Source organism: Hibiscus syriacus, unplaced genomic scaffold (genome assembly GCF_006381635.1).
Source record: "Hibiscus syriacus cultivar Baekdansim isolate YM2019G1 unplaced genomic scaffold, ASM638163v2 tig00110201_pilon, whole genome shotgun sequence".
Taxonomy (NCBI): domain Eukaryota; kingdom Viridiplantae; phylum Streptophyta; class Magnoliopsida; order Malvales; family Malvaceae; genus Hibiscus; species Hibiscus syriacus.
In genome coordinates, this window is record NW_024062624.1 from 331,568 (window position 1) to 353,362 (window position 21,795).

The following is a 21,795-nucleotide window of genomic DNA, read 5'->3' on the forward strand; positions in this document are numbered from 1 at the left end:
AATTCCACTTTTAACACTTTGTATATCTTAACTAGATTGATGATAAGTCAAATTTAACTTTCAATTCTAGTTATGAACTCTATTCCAAGATTTCATTTAAGAACTTCAAATCTTAAATCTCTCCTAACTCCATCATCATTTGATGTTAAGATAACTTAAGCTTAGTTATCATATAATAATCAAAACCCAATATTAAATTTAACAAGAAACTCAATAATCAGAAATCTTACCTTTGCTTTGGTTCACACGCACAAGGAAGAAAGAAGAAGAAGAGAACTGGAAGTCTTGGGGTTTTCTCCCCTTCCACCCACGTGTATCCTTATATACATACTTATCTCTTCTTTAATTATTTTTCCTTGCAATTACTCTATTGTCCTCTCATTCATTCTTCCTTTCAATTCCATCGTACACAATAATTTACATATAAATATTTATACTATCATTCATTTTATTTTAACCACCAAATTCTGAGATTTTACAATTTAGTCACTAACCCGGTATTGAGGATGTTAAAAAATTAATGAATTTGTTAAAAAATCCTTAGTGAAGAGCTAAGATAGTGGATGTAAACTTGGTTAATAAGTCAAACGACTTAAAATCCTTGTGCAAATTTTTTCTATCTTTGTGTTCTCCTTACTCCCTAATCAAATTATTATCAATTAACCCCCTTTGCACATTTTCGATTATTCAAATTGAGCCTCTTCAAATCCAACAATTTCAATTCAAATTAAATATTATAAAAATCTATTATAAATACAATCTTTCTAATCTAATTAATTTTATTTTATTATTAAAATTTGAATTTATAATTTTATTTAACATTTTGTATCACTAAATCAACTAATTACTAATGACCAGATCATTCTTTAACGGGCATTAAAAAACTTCTAGAAAAATTGTGGAATAAAACAAACACTCCACAGAGGAATATCGAGAGATAACTTTTTTTTTCGTTTGTTTTCTCTGGAGAGCTGCAGAAATGACATGTTTACAATTCCAGGGATTGGGATTCCATTACCCCACAGCGCCACAGGTAATGAACTCGTAACACTGGTAGGTATTTTCCCTGTTTCTACAGGTAACTTTCTTACACTTGACAGGTGCTACCTATTTCATAAATAGTAGACACAAATTATAAGTGGCGCCCTTCCACTCCTCTGCTCTTTTTATGCAGCGGCTTAAATGGAAGAATCCCACTTATGTTATATATATTAGGATGGGGAAGTGCCGATCCCCCACTTCGAATGAGCCAACACCCTCCCCACTCCTATCTCTTTTGCACATAACAAAGGAAACCTTCCGGCTGCCACGAAACAGCTAATCAAATAACGCTTATTACATCAAAACACTGCTCACCCCACTCATCATCCTATATAGCTTGGTTTCTGTTTTTTTGCCTTCCGATATACATACATTTAAGGCGTCGCAGACGAGTCATCAGCTGTCCGAATGATGGTCGTAAATGTGGCTCCCTGCATTTCATAAAAAATACTTTTGAGTAAGAAAAATCCAACGGTAAAAGCCATCTTACACTGGTTTATTGTCAATGATGTCTAAAACTCACATTTGCCAACATTCGTGTATAATCTGTGCAACATTCGGATCAACATGTTCGGGAATTTCTAGATGTCTATTCTGGAATCCAACAGCTCCAACAACTTGCATAGGGTTCAAACCTTTCCAGGGAATCTGTAAAGTAACCAACTCCCATAATATCACACCAAAACTGTACACGTCACATCTGCAACCAACCCAGCTGATTTGTGTAAGGAACAGAAGAGAAATGTCAAAGATATTCTGGAATCCAACAGCTCCAACAACTTGCATAGGGTTCAAACCTTTCCAGGGAATCTGTAAAGTAACCAACTCCCATAATATCACACCAAAACTGTACACGTCACATCTGCAACCAACCCAGCTGATTTGTGTAAGGAACAGAAGAGAAATGTCAAAGACATGCAAGCTATCGTGGTGTTAAAGGCACTTACTTCTCATTGGCTGGTTCATTCCGTAAAACTTCAGGTGCCATCCATTCAGGCTGCAGTCCATCAGTAAACTTGTAGTTTAGTAAAAGAAGAAAGATTTTTGGATAAATAGGAAAGGAAGAGAAAACACAAACTGAATGACAGGAATTATCGTTTCTTAATACTACCGTTCCAGCAGAAGACTTTGAAGACAGGAAAGTATGATGCTTCGAGCGTGACAACCCAAAATCACAGACCTGAGTATCGAAGCAAACATGTTTGGAAAATGCAATTGATATCCTTCAGCAGAAAATAAAGCAACCTGTAGAGTTGCTTAAATAAAGCAACATAGGAGTACATTTGGCCAGAAAATAGATTTGAGATGAGCACCTTTACAACCCAGTTCTTATCCACAAGGGAGATTTGGTGTTTTTAAATCTCGGTGCACTATAGTAGGATGGCTTGTGTGCAAATAATTCATTCCTTTAGCCTGTAAACCATAAGAAAGTTCCGCTAGATAGAAATTACAAACAGCAAAAGAAGAGAGAAAGGGGTTGCAGAAGAGGTACTTGAATAAAAGATATCAAACAAAAGAAAATAAATAATTATTCACTTGTGACTACCACATCAAGAGCCATCTTCATTCGTCTCCTCTCATCAAGTGGAGGATTGGATCGATGCAGTAGTTATACAAATTCCCCTGCAGTGAGGAGCACAGAGAATGTTAGACAGGGTGGCCAACCTTGTCCTTTGAAATTAATAAATCTCGTCAGAAACCACAACAATAGAGAGGTCTAGCATTTTGAAACACACATCCAGTGGACTCTTTGTATAGAACTAATTGGCTTGTATAAAGAAAATCAACCTGGGTAGATACTCCGTCAGTATGGAGAAATGTGGGGGGCAAGTAACTGCACCCATGAAAAGAACAACATTCGGATGCCTCAACCTTAACATGATTTCAACCTGTAAGGGTCATCAAACAGAGATGATTTCAACGTAAATTCATTCAATTCTACAGGAAGGTTGAGCTCAAAAGCATGAGTATATACACATGTGTAATGCTATGGAAGATATTTTCTGGGACTCACTTCACATTTAAATTGAACCAGTGCATCACCAGAGAAATCTTGATCTAAAAACTTCTTCACAGCAACCTCCTGAAGAGCAAACGGAATCAAATAGACAAACACTCAAATGAAAATGTCATTAGAAGACGTTAAAGAGACTTCTTGAACAAGCATATACTGTTATCAATCAATAGAAGAGTAATTTAAAAGAAACTAATGCTGATCTCGGGGTAGAATGTTGCAGCAGTTAGATCATTGAGATATTCATAAGTTTGCACCACAGTAGGACTATTATCAATCACATGACCATCATTTGAAAGATAAATGCTTTTGGAAATTTTGGCATGTAGCAAATTGTGGTCATCATATCATCTAGCATAGTGTATACTAAAATTTCCATGAAAATATAGTAGCAAAAGTAACTCACAGTGCCATTCCACTCAGCTTTGTAGACCTCGCCATATGATCCTACAAGACAAGACTTCATATATTAAGAAAGACTGGTAGGGAATACTCACGTCTTCAAGCAAGTCACATTCTATGACTCTGTAGGTCCAATTAAATATGAATATAAAACGGACTCAATCAAGTGTAGTAGGCTTGCACAATCCTGATCATATAAAATGTGAACCATACTGGATTGACCTGTAGGACTGTGCTAAGTGCCAGAGGTTAGGCTGAGAGTAGGATGCACTGACAAATAACTCACATCTTTGACAGATTATTCAGCTTTTCATACTGTATGTCTATGTCAATCCAATAAAAACAGGAACATAAGGAGTAAGGACATCCTAGCTAGCATTTGTGTAATTGTGTTGCAAGCTGTATCACACTAATAATTGATATACGAGATCCAAAACTCGAAAGAACAATGGAGAGTAGTGTCTGACATGTATAAAAATGAACAAGATTAATTGGGTTATTAGGAAGCCTTACCAATACCAATTCGTTCACCAATTTGAAGATCCTCCCAGGGAATTTCCCATTCAGAAACCTCCCTTTGCATAGGATAAATCTTCTCACTGTGATCATTGCCAACCCTATGCAAGTCACTGCCTGCAATTTCTATCATTTCTAGTGCAGATTCTTTACTGAAATCTATATCAGAAGTCCTTCGTATTAGTTTCTCATCCGTGGCCAAGATGTTTTCCGGTTGTATTTGGCAAAACTCATCCGCAGAGCAGGACTCACGAACTTGTATCCAATCATCAGTTGTATAACCAAGGAGTGGTCCTTCTTTAGAAACATTACAGGAAGATGCAACATTAGTTTTTATGGCATTAGTATTTTCTGAAGTCTCCATCCCAGATGATACAAGACATTGATCGTTAATTGACAACTCATTTGAATGGTAGCTAGCAGTTACATCTACATTTGTCCCTTTCAGTACTTGATCAGACATTCGTTTTTCACCGAGGTCCTGTGAATTGATATCCACGAACAAATCTGGAGGAGGTGATGCACCACTTTCCAACAGAACAGCATGTAATTTCTGAGCAAATTCTGGGTCCTTTGCTGCACTAATAACATACTTGGACACATTTAACCTTTCTCTTTTGAGCTGCTGATGGTTTTTTCATTAATTTCCAGAAATGCTTTCACCAGATTTAGGTGGCGAGGGAAGAAGCTTCCCTAAGTCCAGTTTCAGATCTCTCAGAGACAGCTCTTCCAGCAAAGTTCCTCTCATCTTCGTTTGTTTGAATGCTAACAAAATCCACTGACCTAACGGAACCAGCTTAGAGCCTATATATAGAGTGGCTGAAGATGCAATACTTTCAATTCCTTTGTCAAGCAGCAAGCATGAACTTGGGAGGCTTCAGTAAGATCAGTAAAGCCCCTTACACCTAGTGCGAATTGAGGATGAGAACTTGGTACTTCAGCAGGAATTAGGGTCCCAGGAGCACCCATCAGATCAATAATACTCACTGCATTTTTTTCATATATTATTTGCATCAGCTATGTGCCAATACAAATTAAACTTTTTATTTGACTCGACAGTAAACTACATAAAGCAGAACAGGCACTGAAAAACACAGACTGGTATGCACCATGTTGAGGACAAAAAAAAAGTCGAATGTACAAATAGTAGAAATGCTAAGCAGCTACCAAAATCAAAGAGCAGAATTTGCAGATCAGAGCAGGAGAAATACTTCCATCGTTGATTCTAACCAAGTTCACAGCTCCATCATCTGTACCAGTGTAATAGCTCCCTTTGACCAGCATGCAGGGGAGATTAATTCTATCAGCTAGAACCTAGAAAGAAGAAAAAACAAATCCTTATAAAGTCTCAACACCTTTATCCTTAATCAAATGAAAAATTAGACAAAGCGAGAAGATACTATGACAGGCAAGAACAAGTGAAATGAAAATGAAAGAGGGGGTGATGCAGACATGAGTGAAGTTAAAAGGAAAACATGCTTCTTTCATGAACTAGTTTAACTTATAAAAATATGAAGAGTAAAGGATTTTTACAACCTTAAAAAGCAGGGCCCTGTGGCGGGAAAGTCCAACGTCAAGCCGTCCAAGTGGAAGAATGACAGTTTTAAGAGAACTTCGTAACTCATAACTTCTTGATGTCCACATGTTCATCATCTCTTCCGCATCAGCAACAGGACCACCCATTCTATTAACAACCATTTCTGCAATTTTCTGAATCATGCCACTTACAATCGGGCCATGGCCAAAAGCTCGTGACTGCACATACATGTTATACACTCTTTTCTCGAGCTCTTGCAGTTCAGGATCAAGCAACCGGTTAACCAAAATTACTTGATAATCGACATTATCTAACACTGAAACTGCTCGAAGATCAACCAAAGAAGGCATTTTCCCTTGTGCACCCAGAGTTGAGGCAATGCCATACACATCATAAAATCCATCCACAATTTTTTCATTATAGTTTACAACATTATAATTCTGCAAATAACATGAAATAGAAATTAGATTTTTTTTTTCCTTAATAAAAGGTGTGAGTCCGGGGGGGGGGGGAGAATATATATAAACTAACGAGTTCTAAAACTTTTCTTACAAAAGGAAACATAAAAAAGCCAGTACAGCATTGATAAACCAAAAGAAGAAAATCGATAAATTTCAGAATTAGTTCAATATAGAAAATACATAATGAAAACTAACATCAATTAGTATTCATGTCCATAATGGCATTTACCAAATTACCATACAATATCCCAGCATAATAATTGAAACAATAACAGCTAGATGCATAATAGCACGAAAGGAAACACTATAGTTCCCTACTAATAAACCTACTAATAAAACAAGAAATATGTAATTTCTCATACAAGCATACATGTAAAGTTTATGGCAAGAAAAATAAGAAAAAAAGGTTTCCCGTTGCAACTATCCATGGCTTTAAAAGGACTTTGGCATCACATAGAAACTAAAAAAAGATCCAAAAAACTGCCATGAGCGATATACCAATTTATATATTTAGCAAATTTTCAATTAATTGAATTTGACATGCAAATCGAACTTTAAATAATTAACCCCCCCCCCCCAAAACACACAATTTAACATATACTTAATGAGAAAAGAGATTCACAGTTGAAAATTACTAATATATAAGATAGGGATAGGATCCAATTACACAGTGTAAGGGGAAAAAAGTTAATCTCAGCCATCTATTTTCACTCATCCAAGGGTTCAAAAATCTTTGTAAAACTAAATAAGTTTTACATTGTGTAAGTGTATCCTAATCCTATAAGATATGTGATACCTAAATAAATGTACGAGTAATATATAATGAATAAACATGAAATGGGATCAGAACTTATAAGAAAAAAAAAACATTATCAGTTCACAAAAGCATTCAAACTTCAAATGAAACGAAGAAATAAATATACTGAAACCTGATAATCTGATAATGTGGAAAAATGAAAACAAAATGATCCTTAATACTTCTTTTTATAAAATTGCCAATTACTACTGCTTCAAACAGGAAATGCAATTTCGGAAAACCTAATTGTGAAAATGGAATTACGAAAAATTATATTACCCAATAACGAAGCGAGAGGACCTCAACGAAAGTGCTGGTATCGTTGCTGGCGAGGCTAATCCTTTTAGCTGCGTCGATCTGAACAGTCTCGGGATCCGAGGCACTGATCGCCAAAGCCAACTGCATCTGAAACTCTTCCTCTAATAAACTAAAATCCACCTCAACTCCAGCCGTCCTGTCTCCCCCGACCGATTCAACGGCCCCGGTTCTCCCCATTGTGCCCGAACTAACAGACGACGATTCAGTAGAAGTCGCCGTTTCCACTCCCGTCACGTTCATTGAGTTGAAATTGGAATTCGAGTTCGGAGTCGGGCTCGGTCTCGGTCTCGGACTCAGGCTGATCACGGGTTGCGCCTCCGCCAATCGTTGCTGCTCATTGAAACCACTGCCGATGTGGAGTTTTCTTAACAGATGCTTCATTTTCGGCATATCATCAACGACGACTTTTATTTTCCTCTCACTTTTTTTTTCTTCCAATTTCTCTCTTTTCTTTGTAAGAAATCTAAATTTCTTTTTACTGTTTTTTTTTTCCAATTATTTTTCTTGTTTTCGTTGTTTCTAATTCCTACTCTAACCTACGCTCGCTCCTCTCCTTAGCAGATTCGCTTAATCCTTAACGTGCGCATTCTTCGCCCTCAAGCTACCACTTGAAATACTTAAAATTAACCGTTCACTCATTCCCCCAATACACACAAATATAATTGACTTGAAAAACTACTACAACTTCGACTCTTACTACTAGTCCTATTTGTGTATTGTTCTTGCTTAATATCAAAATTCTACTGTGAACTTACCACAATATGAGCTCTACTTGTACAGATTTATGTTGATATCTACATTTTGTACCTTTAATTTTGAGTAAATTAGTCAAGGATCTAATATAATTTATAGAGAAATCATGTTAAATTTTATTATAAAAGACGACAAGAATAATCTCAAATCGGTATCATATATTAGAGATTGAATAATTGATTTTTGTTTTGTTTATTGTGAAAGAAAAACGATCATAAAGAGAAAACAAAAGATAGAAGAATCACGATTTATAAAATAAGACAAAAAATTAAAATATTACATAGAAAGAATAAAAAAAATATTTATCTTTTACGCTGATAATTTATTAGTGGTTGATTTCCTTCTTACGTTATAATTTAAAATTTAAATAATAAAATAAATCATATTTTCTATTTATTAACACTTAAATGTTTACTAAATTTCTATGATATTTTTTTATTTTAAATCATAACCAAATTTTATTTAACTAAAATTTATTTTTATATTCATTTTATGATCTATATTTATGATTTATAATTATTTCTTTTAATAATATCATTTTTAAAATTTAAAGTTAATTTCTAATATTAAAAGTATAATATATCTTACTAGAATACACCATCTACCAAGCGTTGTATGATGTTCCATACAACCGTCGATCATCTATGATCGTCGATTTTCAACAACAACACAAAAATCTATGATCGTCGAGTATACCATATCCACATGCTTTTATTATTAACAAATTGAGTTTACATTGTGATTAAGGTATAAGCAATGTATGAGATCCTTTGTAGGACATGAATAATTGTAAAACGATATATGTATTAAATTTTTTAATATTTAAGTAATAATATGTTATGTTTTAAATAATTATTACATTTATGAATAAATACATTTAGTCAATCGATCAAGTTGTTTATCTTTGTTCTTTCAAATTTTTTAGGTCATGGGTTCTAATTTTTTAGACTCACTAGGAGTAGTCTCCTTTCCACCAGAGTTATCTCTTATAGGTAGGATTAAAATTACTTTTAAAATTTGTCAATAAAATATATATTATTTTGAGTAAATTATACATTTAGTACCTAAATTATTATTTTTATTCTATTTTAGTACATAAAATTTATTTGTTTACAAAATCATGTATAACGTTTAATTAGTTTATGTTTCAATTTGTTATCTCGTAATTAAAAATTTAATAATGATGTTGACGTGTTACTATAAGATAATACCACATCATTATTGAAAAAAAATATGCCTCATTAGCAATTTTATTAATTTTTTAATAGTGGGTATCCTAAACTAAAAATTAGGCATAATTTTAAAGAAATAAGGTTTGAATATCAAAAAATAACAAAAAATGATAGTTTAAGTACTAAACGTATAATCTACCCTATTATTTTGTATAAATATATGTGAATTTGTTTAAAAAAATGAATAATTTAAGTGAAATAAATAAAACATTGTCTAGCCCCGTCCTAATAAAAAAACACAGATTGCGTATGAAATGGTCCGTTCATGCATCCCATGAACTACTTACATAGTGCATGAAATGCTTCGTTGGACATGAATAACTGTAGTACGAGTATTATTTTCATTTATTCCATATTTAAGTAATAATATATTATGTTTACGTATAAGTTAATACAAATATTATATGTTAATATATTTAAAAGTGAAGGATTTAAATAAATAATAACAACATTGTTGAGTGTTTTCCACATAAATAAACACAGATTTGTGTATGAAATGGTTCCTTCATGCATCCCACGGACTACTTACATACTTTAAAATATATATTTTATAGAGTAATGTTGAAGAACCGTTAAACTTTGATTTATTTTTTGTGATAAAGACCCTTTCGCCTATGAAAACTTCATAGCATGAACCCAGATTAAATATATATTATAATACTATTCAAAAAAGTGTATATATATATAAGGTAGCGTTTGGTTCGCTGAAATGTTTCTGAAGGAATTGAAATCTGTGAAAGAATTGGAATCTGAAGGAATTGGAATTGGAATTGGAATTGGAATCTGAAGGAATTGGAATTGAAATCTGAAGGAATTGGAATTTGAATCTGAAACCTATTTGGTTGGTAGAAAATTGAATTGGAATCTAATTCCATATTTTGTTTGGTTAGCAGACATGTCATATGAATTTGGTTGTAGTAATGTAAAATGACAGAATTGCTCTTCTTATTTTTTTGCTTAATTTTAGTTTGTTTTATAACTTACATGTAGCAATATATTATAAAAATTTAAAAAAATATTAAATTTTCATTTTATTGATTGATTATTCATTTCAATAAATTATAAAAATCAAACTAATAAACATCATAAGTTAAAATCATCATAATTAGGGATGACCATGAGTCGGGTTGGGTCGGGTTTTTGGTACACCCGACCCGACCCGAGAACAAGGGAACCTCCACCCGAGACCCGACCAAAATAAAGTTTAATCCGACCCTAATATATGAATTAGAAACCCGAACAAAATAGAAATAATAAAAAAATATTTTTATTTAATAAAAAAGTGACTTAATTGAAAAAATTATATATAGAGGGGTATTATTGTAATTATTCATAAATATATAAGGTAAAATTATATTATTTTTTTCGGGTCGGGTATTTTTCACCTTAAATCTGAACCCGGCCCGAATACTACACTTAAAAAACCCGACTCGAATACCACACTTAAAAAAACCCGACCCGAATATCAAACTGAAAAAAACCCGACCCGAACCCGATTTTTTTTTTAAAAAACCCGCCCCGATCCCGAAATTTTAAAAAACCCGATCCGAATATCGCACTTAAAAAACCCGACCCGACCCGAATATCAAACTGAAAAAACCCGACCCGAACCCGATTTTTTTAAAAAAACCCGCCCGATCCCGAAATTAAAAAAAAACCCGACCGACCCGAGTATCAAACTTAAAAAAATTCGTCCCGAATCCAAATTTTTTTTAAAAAAATTCGACCCGAATACCAAAAGATTGATGAGGGTAGTATGATCAAATTTTACATTCCCTCCTCCAAAAGATTTCAATTTCATCATGTTATAGATGAAATTTACTTTCACTCCATTGATAGAATTGGATTCCAATTCCCCCTTTGAAAACTTGAACCAAACATGAGAAAGTGGTAGAATTGGATTCCAATTACCCTAATTTCAAGAGATTCCAACGAACCAAACGTCACCTAAAAGTATTGTATTTAAGTTTGTGTTAGTAAAATGACGTCAATTTAGTTTTACAAACTCTAGAAAATCAACATAACATTGTAATGATGATTAAAATAGGTAAAAATATATTTTTAAAAATTTATTCATCAACGGGGTTGGTTCAAATAGTAAGCAACTTGATAACGTTTAAGCAGATATCGAGTTAGAGTCTTTATGTATATAGAAAATCCCCGCTGGAAGACCCACCCAGCAAAACTAAGTGTCCACGTCAATCTGGATTAGCAAAGTCAAAACCTTAGGAACAACCGAAAAAAATATATTCAACAATAAATATATGTAAAATGATAGAAATGTTATTTTTAATCAATTTATTTAAAGATTATATAAATATAAAAAACAAAAAATATTTCAAGATAATATTAATTATCATTTTAAAGCTGATATTTTAATTGAATTGAATTAATATACACTAATTCAAAGATTTTATAATAGGTATATAGGCTAAAAATATTTAACATTGTCGAAACGATTTTTTTCTTTAAAGTGAAAAAATGTGAGATTTTGAAAACCATATTAATTCTTAATTATCTCTTTTTAATTTAAAAACAAATGCAATTAAAAAGACCTCTCGTTTCAAAAATTTTTGGATTTCCTTTACGATTGAAAAATACGGTTCAAAGAGTCGCCACCAATATTTGATTAGGGTGTGATTGGGCACCCAAAAATGCTTTGTCATTTTAAATAAAAATTAATTTTAATTAAAACAACAAATTGAGGTATGCGTTACCAAAATCCGAGTTTGGGAGTCGGTTACGTGTGGGGAAGGATTAGCACCCCCACAACGCCCTAAATTGGTACCTAGTCGATTAATTAACGTTTTTGCAATGAACTTTACAAATTCGAACTTAATTTGATTTTTTGATCCCATAAAATAAAAATGTAAATTTAAAACATTCAAGAACACTCAAACAAATTAAATTAAAATTACCAAGTCATTTTAGAAAGATAAAGAATGTTCGATTATTTACAAATACCGAGACCAAATCTTAAAGATATAACAACCTTTTCTCGATTTATTTAAATAAACGAACATTTCTTTTTCTCTCGTTCCCAAATTTTAGGTGACGAATCAAATTTTTTAGTTTCACTTTCGGGATACACTTTTATTTTAAAATCATTAAAAGCGGACCTCAAATCAGTTATGACTGCCCACTTAAAACAATTTTAAATTAAAAGTGTATTACCCTTAATTCGATTATGAATATGTCGAGTTGTGCAAGTGAGGCTATCATACAAATCATACAAAGAATGATGGCATGTGGGTCACCATAAATCATTCGCATAACATGCAAAGTAAATATAAACAACTAACTTAAAAACAAATCTAAGAATGGACTATATTAAAATAAATTTAAATTTAAAGAATTAATCTAAAAAGTCTAAATTATGACTAAAGTATTTAAAATTTAAATCTATGGACGAATATAAAAATATTAACATAATTACATACCAAACGTAAAAATACAAGAAATTAACTTGAATAAATAATGGGGTCAAAATAGAAACTTTTTAAAGTAATGAGCCATAATCATAATCATTGCAAAATTTGATTAAACACACAAAATGGACTAAAATAGAACATGCAAAACATTTAAAGTCCTATGTCTAAAAAACAGAAACTAAGTACAATAAACACTTTAGGACGAAGATTAAATGGGGCAAAACATAGAGACAAAATCAGGAATACGAACACAACGATTTAAGGATTAAAATGCATGAAACTGAAAGTTCAAATGACCCAAGTGTTGAATAACCCACACGAATCGGCCATTCCCAAAGTGTTGTCGTTTTGAAGATCTAATATATGCATAATATTTTGAGCAGCTTAAACCCTAGTCTCATTTATGTTTAAACAATCCCCAACGCCGTTCTTGTCATCTTCTCTATCTCTCCCTTCTTCTTCCCTAACCCTAGACAGCACAAAGCTGCCATGGCCTCCATCCTCTAACAACTCTAAACTTCTTAGTTTTGAGTCTCTCACAACAAAAAATAGGACCTAAGGGTTACACTACCCCCTTAACTGTCACGGCCGAATCACACAACCACCATGGTTCGCCCTCAAAAGCTCCGATGAGGAAAGAAAACAAGGTACGACACTTGACCCTGAACCGAACCTAAACTCAGCTTTCTTCTATCTTCATTATTTTTCTCTTTTTTTTTGTCTGAGAAACAAGACCAGCGTCTACAAACCACCGCTAGAAATGCTGACCTTTACTCAAAGCCTACTTCGTCTCCTCTCAAGGGCATGGTAAACTACTTGGTTTTCTTTCTCTAGTGATTTACTTACTCGTATTCATACCATACACATATAAAGCACTGAAAAATGAAACAGAAGAAAAAAAATAAATACCTTAATGAGTGCTATGATTTTCTTTCGAACCAAAGGAAAAAGGAAATCTGGAAAATTTCTTTGTATTGATCTTAAAAGATTCTCTTACACTTGTTGCTTTCAGTTTTCTCTCTAATCCGAATACGAGAAATCTCCCTCTGGTTTTTTTCTTTGTTGTTGTCTCTCTTTTTTCTCTTAATTCTCGCTAATGGTTCCTGGCCCCTTTTTTTCTGTAATTTGTGATGATAGTGTTCTGTCCGTTTCTGGAGGTTAATTCCCAATTAAAAAAAAACCGACCCTCCACCCCATTTACAGTTTCTTTCTCAATCCCCGCGAAAAACTGGTCTCCACGTTTTTTGCTCAATCTTCCAGTAACTGTTCGTGTTTTCCAGGTAATCTTCATGTGGGCTAGAAGCTACTCTGTTGGATCCTTGGACTTGAGCTAGGCCTCCAACTGCTATGTTTTGGGTCTGCTCCAACCTAGCCCCGGACAAAACCGAGCATCTACAACTGCCCCTCTTTGCTCATTGTCGTGCTCATTGTCGTGCAACGAGAATAGAGCAAAGAAGAATAGATGATCAAGTTTGTCCGACCATTAGAACTTCAAAAGATTAATCCGCTTCTCTGCTACTTCAGGATAAGCAAGAGTTGAAAAATCTTCAAATAACGGGTCTGTTCCCTATTCTTTTAAGGAGTATAAGACTCGAACAATCTTTGGCAAACGTGTCTGCTCCCTATTCATTCAGGGAGTATAAGACTCAAACAATCTTCAACTAACGTGTCTGCTCCCTATTCCTTCAGAGAGTATAAGACTCGATCTTCAATAAACGTGCCCGCTCCCTATTCCTTCAGAGAGTATAGGACTCGATCTTCAACAAACGTGTCCGCTCCCTATTCCTTCAGAGAGTATAGAACTCGATCTTCAACAAACGGGTCCGCTCCCTATCCGTTCAGGGAGTATAGAACTCGAACAATCTTCATAAAACGGGTCCGCTCTCTATTCCTTCAGAGAGTATAGAACTCGAACAATCTTCAACAAACGAGTCTGCTCTCTATTCCTTCAGAGAGTATAGAACTCGAACAATCTTCAACAAACGGGTCCGTTCTCTATTCCTTCAGAGAGTATAGAACTCGAACAATCTTCATAAAACGGGTTCGCTCCCTATCCGTTCAGGGAGTATAGAACTCAAACAATCTTCAACAAACGGGTCCGCTCTCTATTCCTTCAGAGAGTATAAGACTCGATCTTCATAAACTGAGTTTGCTTCACTACTCTTCCGTGAAGGCTTATAGATGATTTGCTTCAAAGGTCAAACCTGAAAATCAAACATTATCAAACACAAACATATGCTTGAAAATTATACTAAAAAATTTAAATTTTTGAAAAAATTTCTGAAAATCCATCTCCATCGTGAAAACTTGTCTGGAAGCCGTTGGATACGTGAATCTACTTTGGCTTAGTTTTCGTCTAAACATCATTCTTTTCATGATCTCAAAACCAGTTATCTTCATCTCGATGCTTCAATATCTTCAATCTTTAACTATCCCTGTGAAACCTGTAGATATTTAAGTCATCATGCAATTATGAATGCCATGATCCTATTCATGCCTAAAATGTATGCAATTATGCAATTTAATGCATTTTCTTCTTCGAATGAACTCTATCTCCTTTTGATCTCGATGGAACTCGGTTTCATATTGGGCACAAAACATTTAACTAGTTCACCCCAGTTAACAATCTCAATTCCTTATCTCTCGGCTTAACAGTACCTTGACTTATTTCTTTCTTGAAACCCGTCAGTACCCATGACCAACTTCTTGATCAATGATAACCTCCTTGGGTCATCTTTTAATGGCTGAGATTTTCTTTGAATTTGAGGATTTTAGTTTCTCATGGCCACACAAGCTTACATGTTTAAACCATTGTCAACTTCAGAATACCTGCATTTTCCAAAATCTTTTGCACAATAATACAAAATGATCTCATGTACTTCAAGTTAAGCTATATGTTTTAACCTTTCAAAATAAGATGTTTGCAAAAGGGAAATTATCAAGAAAAGACATCTCTTTATTTATATAAATACAGAGAATTTTAGGCAACTAAATGGCAAACTTTTAACTGGAAACAGTAAAAGAACAAAAGAGTAGGTGTCTTCAAATATCAATAATGCAAATGCTTTTGAACTGGCACGCCGTTAGAATGTCTCGAGCGTAGCTTCTGTCAAAAAGATCTTCAAAATTATGATGCTTAAGAGTATGAAGCTACTTCTAAACTCCCAAATCTCTATCATTAGATGCCCTAAACCAGTATTGAATCTCATGTGCATTCAATTTCTCTTGGTTATTTCAATCGAGACTCATTAATCTTTAGTCTCATCCCTGATCACCAACTGTCATTGTTACTATCCATATCAGGAGCTCTTTCCACTTCCAAAATTAATTCAGAACCTTCCACCATGCACAAATTCTGAATTTCAAATTCAACTCAAGTCGCCCTTTGCGGGTTTTCAACTTGAGACCTCATTTGGTTCCAAGACGCCCTTTTCGGGTTTTCATCAACCCTCCTTTTATTTCTCTCTTTTTTCATTTTTCTCTTTTTTCATTTTTCATTTTTTCTTCCCTTTTCCATTTTTTCTTCTTTTTTTCTTTTCGTTTTTTCCATCATTTTTCTTTTTTCTCATTTTTTCATTTTTTCTCTTTTATTTCTTCTTCAAGCAAAATATCTCTTAACAGCGTCGAAATTCACTGGATATGGTAATTCTGATCCGTCCATTTCAGTTAGGACTAGAGCTCCCCCAGAAAAGGCCTTCTTGACAACATAAGGTCTTTCCCAATTGGGCATCCATTTTCCTCTGAAATCTTTCTGAATAGGCAAAATCCTTTTAAGCACCAAATCTCCCTCATGGAATTCTCGAAGGCGAACTTTCTTACCATGTGCCCGTATCATACGTTTTTGGTACATCTGACCATGACAAATAGCTTTCAATCTCTTTTCTTCAATCAGATTCAACTGGTCATACCTAGCTTGGACCCATTCTGCCTTATTGAGCTTTACCTCTGACAAAATCCGAAGTGAGGGAATTTCCACCTCAATAGGTAAAACAGCTTCCATCCCATATACCAAAGAAAACGGAGTTGCCCCAGTTGAAGTCTGTACTGAAGTTCGATAAGAAAATAGAGCAAAGGGCAACTTCTCATGCCAATCCTTATAGGTCTCAGTCATTTTCTCTATGAGCCTTTTGATGTTCTTATTGGCCGCCTCTACTGCCCCATTCATCTTTGGGCGATAAGTGGTGGAATTATGATGCTTTATTTTGAACTGTTTACAGACCGAGTCCATCATCTTATTGTTTAAATTCAACGCATTATCGGAGATAATCCTCTCTGGTAAACCATATCTACAAATGATCTCCTTCTTCAAAAATTTGCATATTGTAGACTGGGTAACATTTGCGTAAGAAGCCGCTTCTACCCACTTGGTGAAATAATCTATGGCTACCAGAATGAAGCGATGACCATTTGAAGCTTTGGGCAAAATTTGTCCAATAACATCCATGCCCCACATTGAGAATGGCCACGGAGCTGTCATTACGTGCAACGGATGAGGAGGAGTATGTATCCTATCTCCATAAATCTGACACTTGTGACATTTTCGGGCATAATTGATACAGTCTGTTTCCATAGTTGACCAATAATACCCAAATCTCATAATCTGCCTAGCCATAACATGCCCATTAGCATGGGTACCACATATTCCCTCATGCACTTCTTCAAGAATCAATTTGGCTTCTTTCGCGTCTACACATCTTAACAAAACCTGATCCAGACTTTTCTTGTATAGGGTCTCACCATCAAGCACATACCCTGATGCCATTCTTCTAATGGTTCTCTTATCATTCTCAGTGGCCTGTTCTGGATAACTCTGATACCTTATATATTGTAAGATATCATAATACTAGGGGTTTCCATCTTCTTCCTCTTCAATATTAAAACAATGGGCTGGATACTCATAAGCCTTCATTTCAATGGGCATCATATTTGAATACTCGCTCATCTTAAACGCTGCTGCCAGTGTGGCTAAGGCATCTGCCATTTGATTCTCTTCTCTGGGGAGGTAATTGAAAGTTACTTCATCAAATTCTTCAACAAGTTCCATAACCAACTTACGGTATTCTACAAGCTTGGGATCTTTTGTCTCCCATTCTCCTCTGAGCTGGTATATTACCAAAGCTGAATCCCCATACACTTTAAGCATTTTTACTTTGCGTTCAACAGCAGCTCTAAGACCCAGAACACAAGCTTCATACTCGGCCATATTGTTTGTACAATCAAAATTAAGCCGACTGGTGAAAGGATAATGCTCTCCCTCTGGTGATACCAAAATTGCCCCGATTCCATGTCCCAAGGCATTTGAAGCACCATCGAAGTTCAACTTCCAATATTTGCTAGTGGATGCAACTGCTTCTTCTACCGAAATAGCCATTAAATCTTCATCTGGGAAATCAAAGCTCAACGATTCATATTCTTCCGAAGCCCTGCTTGCAATGAATTCCGCTATAGCACTTCCTTTAATTGCCGTCTGGTTTACATACTGGATGTCAAATTCGGACAATAAGATCTGCCAACGAGCTAATCTTCCAGATAATGCAGGCACACCCATTAGATATTTCAAGGGATCAAGCTTGGATATAAGCCAAGTAGTATGATACAACATATATTGCCTAAGCCTTCGGGTAGCCCATACTAAAGCGCAACACAACTTTTCAATGGGTGAGTATCTTGTCTCACATTCAGTGAACTTCTTACTGAGATAATAGATAGCCCTTTCTTTCTTCTCAGTTTGGTCACGTTACCCCAGCACACACCCCATTGAATTTTCATAAACCGACAAATAAAGAATCAAGGGTTTGCCTGAGATGGGTGGCGCTAAGATTGGAGTGCTCGACAAATATCTTTTCACTGCTTCAAAAGCTCTTTGACAATCCTCACTCCATTCCCCTGAGTTATTCTTGCGAAGAAGGCGGAATATGGGATCACACTTTTCCGTCAGCTGTGAAATAAACCGAGCTATATAATTCAATCTCCCCAAAAATCCTCTGAATTCTTTTTGTGTTTGTGGGGCTGGAAAGTCTTGAATAACCTTTACTTTATCTGGGTCTATTTCAATTCCTTTTTGGCTTACTATAAATCCCAATAACTTCCCAGATGTCACCCCAAAAGTACACTTGTTTGGGTTGAGTTTTAGCTGGCATCTTCTTAGTCTTTTAAAAAGCTTTCTCAAATTCCCGATATGTTCTTCCTCTGTCTTAGCTTTGACAATCATATCATCGACATAAACTTCTATCTCTTTATGCATCATGTCATGAAATAACGTCACCATGGCCCTTTGATATGTTGCCCCGGCGTTCTTCAATCCAAACGGCATTACTTTATAACAAAACGTTCCCCACATGGTAACGAACGTCGTTTTTTCCATATCTTCAGGATTCATCTTAATTTGATTGTAGCCAGAGAAACCATCCATAAAAGAAAATAAAGAATTTCCAGCAGTATTATCCACTAGCGTGTCTATATGTGGCAAAGGAAAATTATCTTTTGGACTAGCTCGGTTGAGATCTCTGTAGTCGACACACATTCGAACTTTTCCATCCTTCTTCGGTACTGGGACAATATTCGCCACCCACTCAGGATATTTAGCCACTTTAAGAAACCCGGCATCAAATTGTTTTTTCACTTCCTCTTTAATCTTGAGTAGCATCTCGGGTCTCATTCTTCTCAGTTTTTGTTGTACCGGTTTACATTCAGGCCTTATTGGCAGCTTGTGAACAACCAATTCTGTATCTAAACCCGGCATATCTTCATATGACCAAGCAAACACATCCTTGTATTCTTGAAGCAATTCTATCAAATCATGTCGACCTCCAACTGACAGAGTGGTACCAATCTTTACTTCCCTCTTATCCTCATCTGTCCCCAAATTCAAAATCTCAATAGACTCTTTATGAGGCAGAATCTGCTTATCTTCATTCTCCACCATTTTCAGCAATTCAGAAGGTAGTTCACATCCTTCATCATCATCACAATCCTCGATTTCTCCTTGACATATAGGCTTTTTGAAATCAATCTCCGAGTCAGAGTCATTGGCATTCATATTATTGATATCCAAGCTCCTGAAAAAAATAATGAAAGAGAAGATATATATACATATATACATATGGGAGGATCTTTTCCCATATAAATAAATAGAAAGAAATAAATACATACATATACACAACAAAGAATGAATGAATGAAATGTATGGGAGAATGTTTGCCATTTGGAACTAACAGAATGCATCTTTTATTGAAAGCAAGAAAAAACAAACAGCTTAACCCTTTACATAAAATCACCTATTACCCCAAGGTATGAACAACAGGGAAAAAGTTCCAGTGTATTACTCTGTAAAAGATTTGTAAACTACAGGCAGTTCTTCCGCGGTCCAATTGTTCAACACGAAGCCCGGCGGTGCAGGATAAATGCCCATAGCTCTCATTTCCTCAAACTCACCATCAGTTATAGCCTTAATGCCTAAATCTCCCAAAGCATCCTCAACCATCACCTCGGTGTTCCTTGAATTCCCTTGAAACATATGTCCCACAGATATGAAAATGCTACTCAACGGCGGGAAGATCATGGGTTCCCAGCTAAGGTCTTCACCAGCCAATCTGGCCTTTCTCATTTCCTGACCCTTTTTAATTCCCTTCAGCTTATCCCTCGGAGTTGGCTGATACCCCAAACCAAATCGATCTCTTTTAGTAACAGGGCATATTGGATTCACCGGTCCTTGCAACTGTCGACCTAACCCCTTCCCAACTTTCGCTCCTCTTCCAAGAGTCAATTTGAGCCCCATCTTGGTACAGTTTGACAATCGAGGCTTTGATATCTTCTTACCTTCGGCCACAAGCGTAGCATTGACAAACTCCAACGATCTGAAAGAACACTCGACGGCTTGCTCATCAACTTCAATATACGGAGCAATAGTAGAAACAGAAGCAATAATGTCCTCTTCAGCATGAATACATACCAACCTTCCATCAATCACAAATTTCAGTCTCTGGTGCAATGTGGACGGAACTGCACTGGCCTGATGAATCCAAGGCCTTCCCAACAAACAATTGTACGTAGGCATAATGTCCATTACGAGAAATTCCACTTCATAAGTTGCTGGACCAATATTCAGAGGAACATCAATCTTGCCCAACACTTCTCTTTTAGTCCCATCGAAAGCTCGAACCACACTTTGGCAGGTTCTCATAAGCGTACTATCTAATGGAAGCTTCTTTAGAGTCACTAAGGGCATCACATTCAAAGCTGAACCATTATCAACCAAGACCCGGGACAACACATGCCCTTTACATTTAACTGTAATGTGCAACGCCTTCTGACTACCCATCATCCCAGAAGGGATTTCATCCTCAGAAAAAGATAAAAAATTATCAGCTTGTACATTGGAAACTAACCGATCCAACTTTTCAATGGGCAATTCTTTCGGAACAAAAGTCTACTTCAAAACCTTTAACAGAGCATTCCTATGGGCCTCTGAACTCAAAAGTAATGATAAAACAGAAATACGGGCATGCAACTTGTGTAATTGTTCCACAACATTGTATTCAATGTGTTTCAGAAATTTCAAAAATTCTACCGCTTCACTCTCGGTTATTGGTTCATTAATAACATGCTTATCCTCTTCTATCTGCATATCCACTTTTTTCCCTTTATCAACTGCAACCTTCTTCTCAGACTCTTTAGGTGGATTAAGAGAATAACACCTACCGCTTCTAGTAAAGCGTCCCACCTCATCTACTTCCTCATTCTCTTTTGTTACATCTCCCATCTGGCAATCATATCTCCAAGGCACTTGTTTATTATCCCGATATGGGAATGAAGATGGAGGTGTAATAACCACTTTTGGGGCTACCTTCTCAGCAACTCGATTTTTGGGAGTAATAATTAGGGGACAACTGGCATTGTATATCCCTTTAGACGATCCTTCTGAAGCGCAAACTTCCGCTTCCTCTTCTTCAACAATCTCTCTAAAGAACTCAATTTCTTTACTGTCCATCATGTCTTGTACCAAAGATAGGAAGTCAGGACATTGTTGAATACTGTGTCCTTCACTGTTATGATACTGACACACCTCTCCACTGTTAAACTGTTCACCCATCAAACTGGGCTTCAACAATCCTACCTTGACCATCTGGCACCACACCCAACTCATGGGTGATACCACCTCACTAACATTCTTTACAATTCTCTTTCCTTTCTCTTCAGTAATCGCGTTAACTCCTGCCCCTGCATGGCTTGGCAACGGATTCTGAGCTATATTTGGCTGCTCACTGTCACCAAAGTTGATGACATTCCTCGTTC

The 21,795-nt window shown here is 35.5% G+C and overlaps 1 long non-coding RNA gene and 1 pseudogene across 1 annotated transcript; one reads left to right on the top strand and one right to left on the bottom strand.

Moving 5' to 3' along the window:
* The first annotated feature begins 944 nt into the window (after positions 1-944).
* Positions 945-1,286, top strand: LOC120218725. The gene is made up of 2 exons (XR_005525265.1): positions 945-1,033; positions 1,126-1,286. It is a non-coding gene; the product is annotated as an uncharacterized LOC120218725 (long non-coding RNA).
* LOC120218724 lies at positions 1,067-7,572 on the bottom strand (annotated as a pseudogene).
* Positions 7,573-21,795: the final 14,223 nt, after the last annotated feature.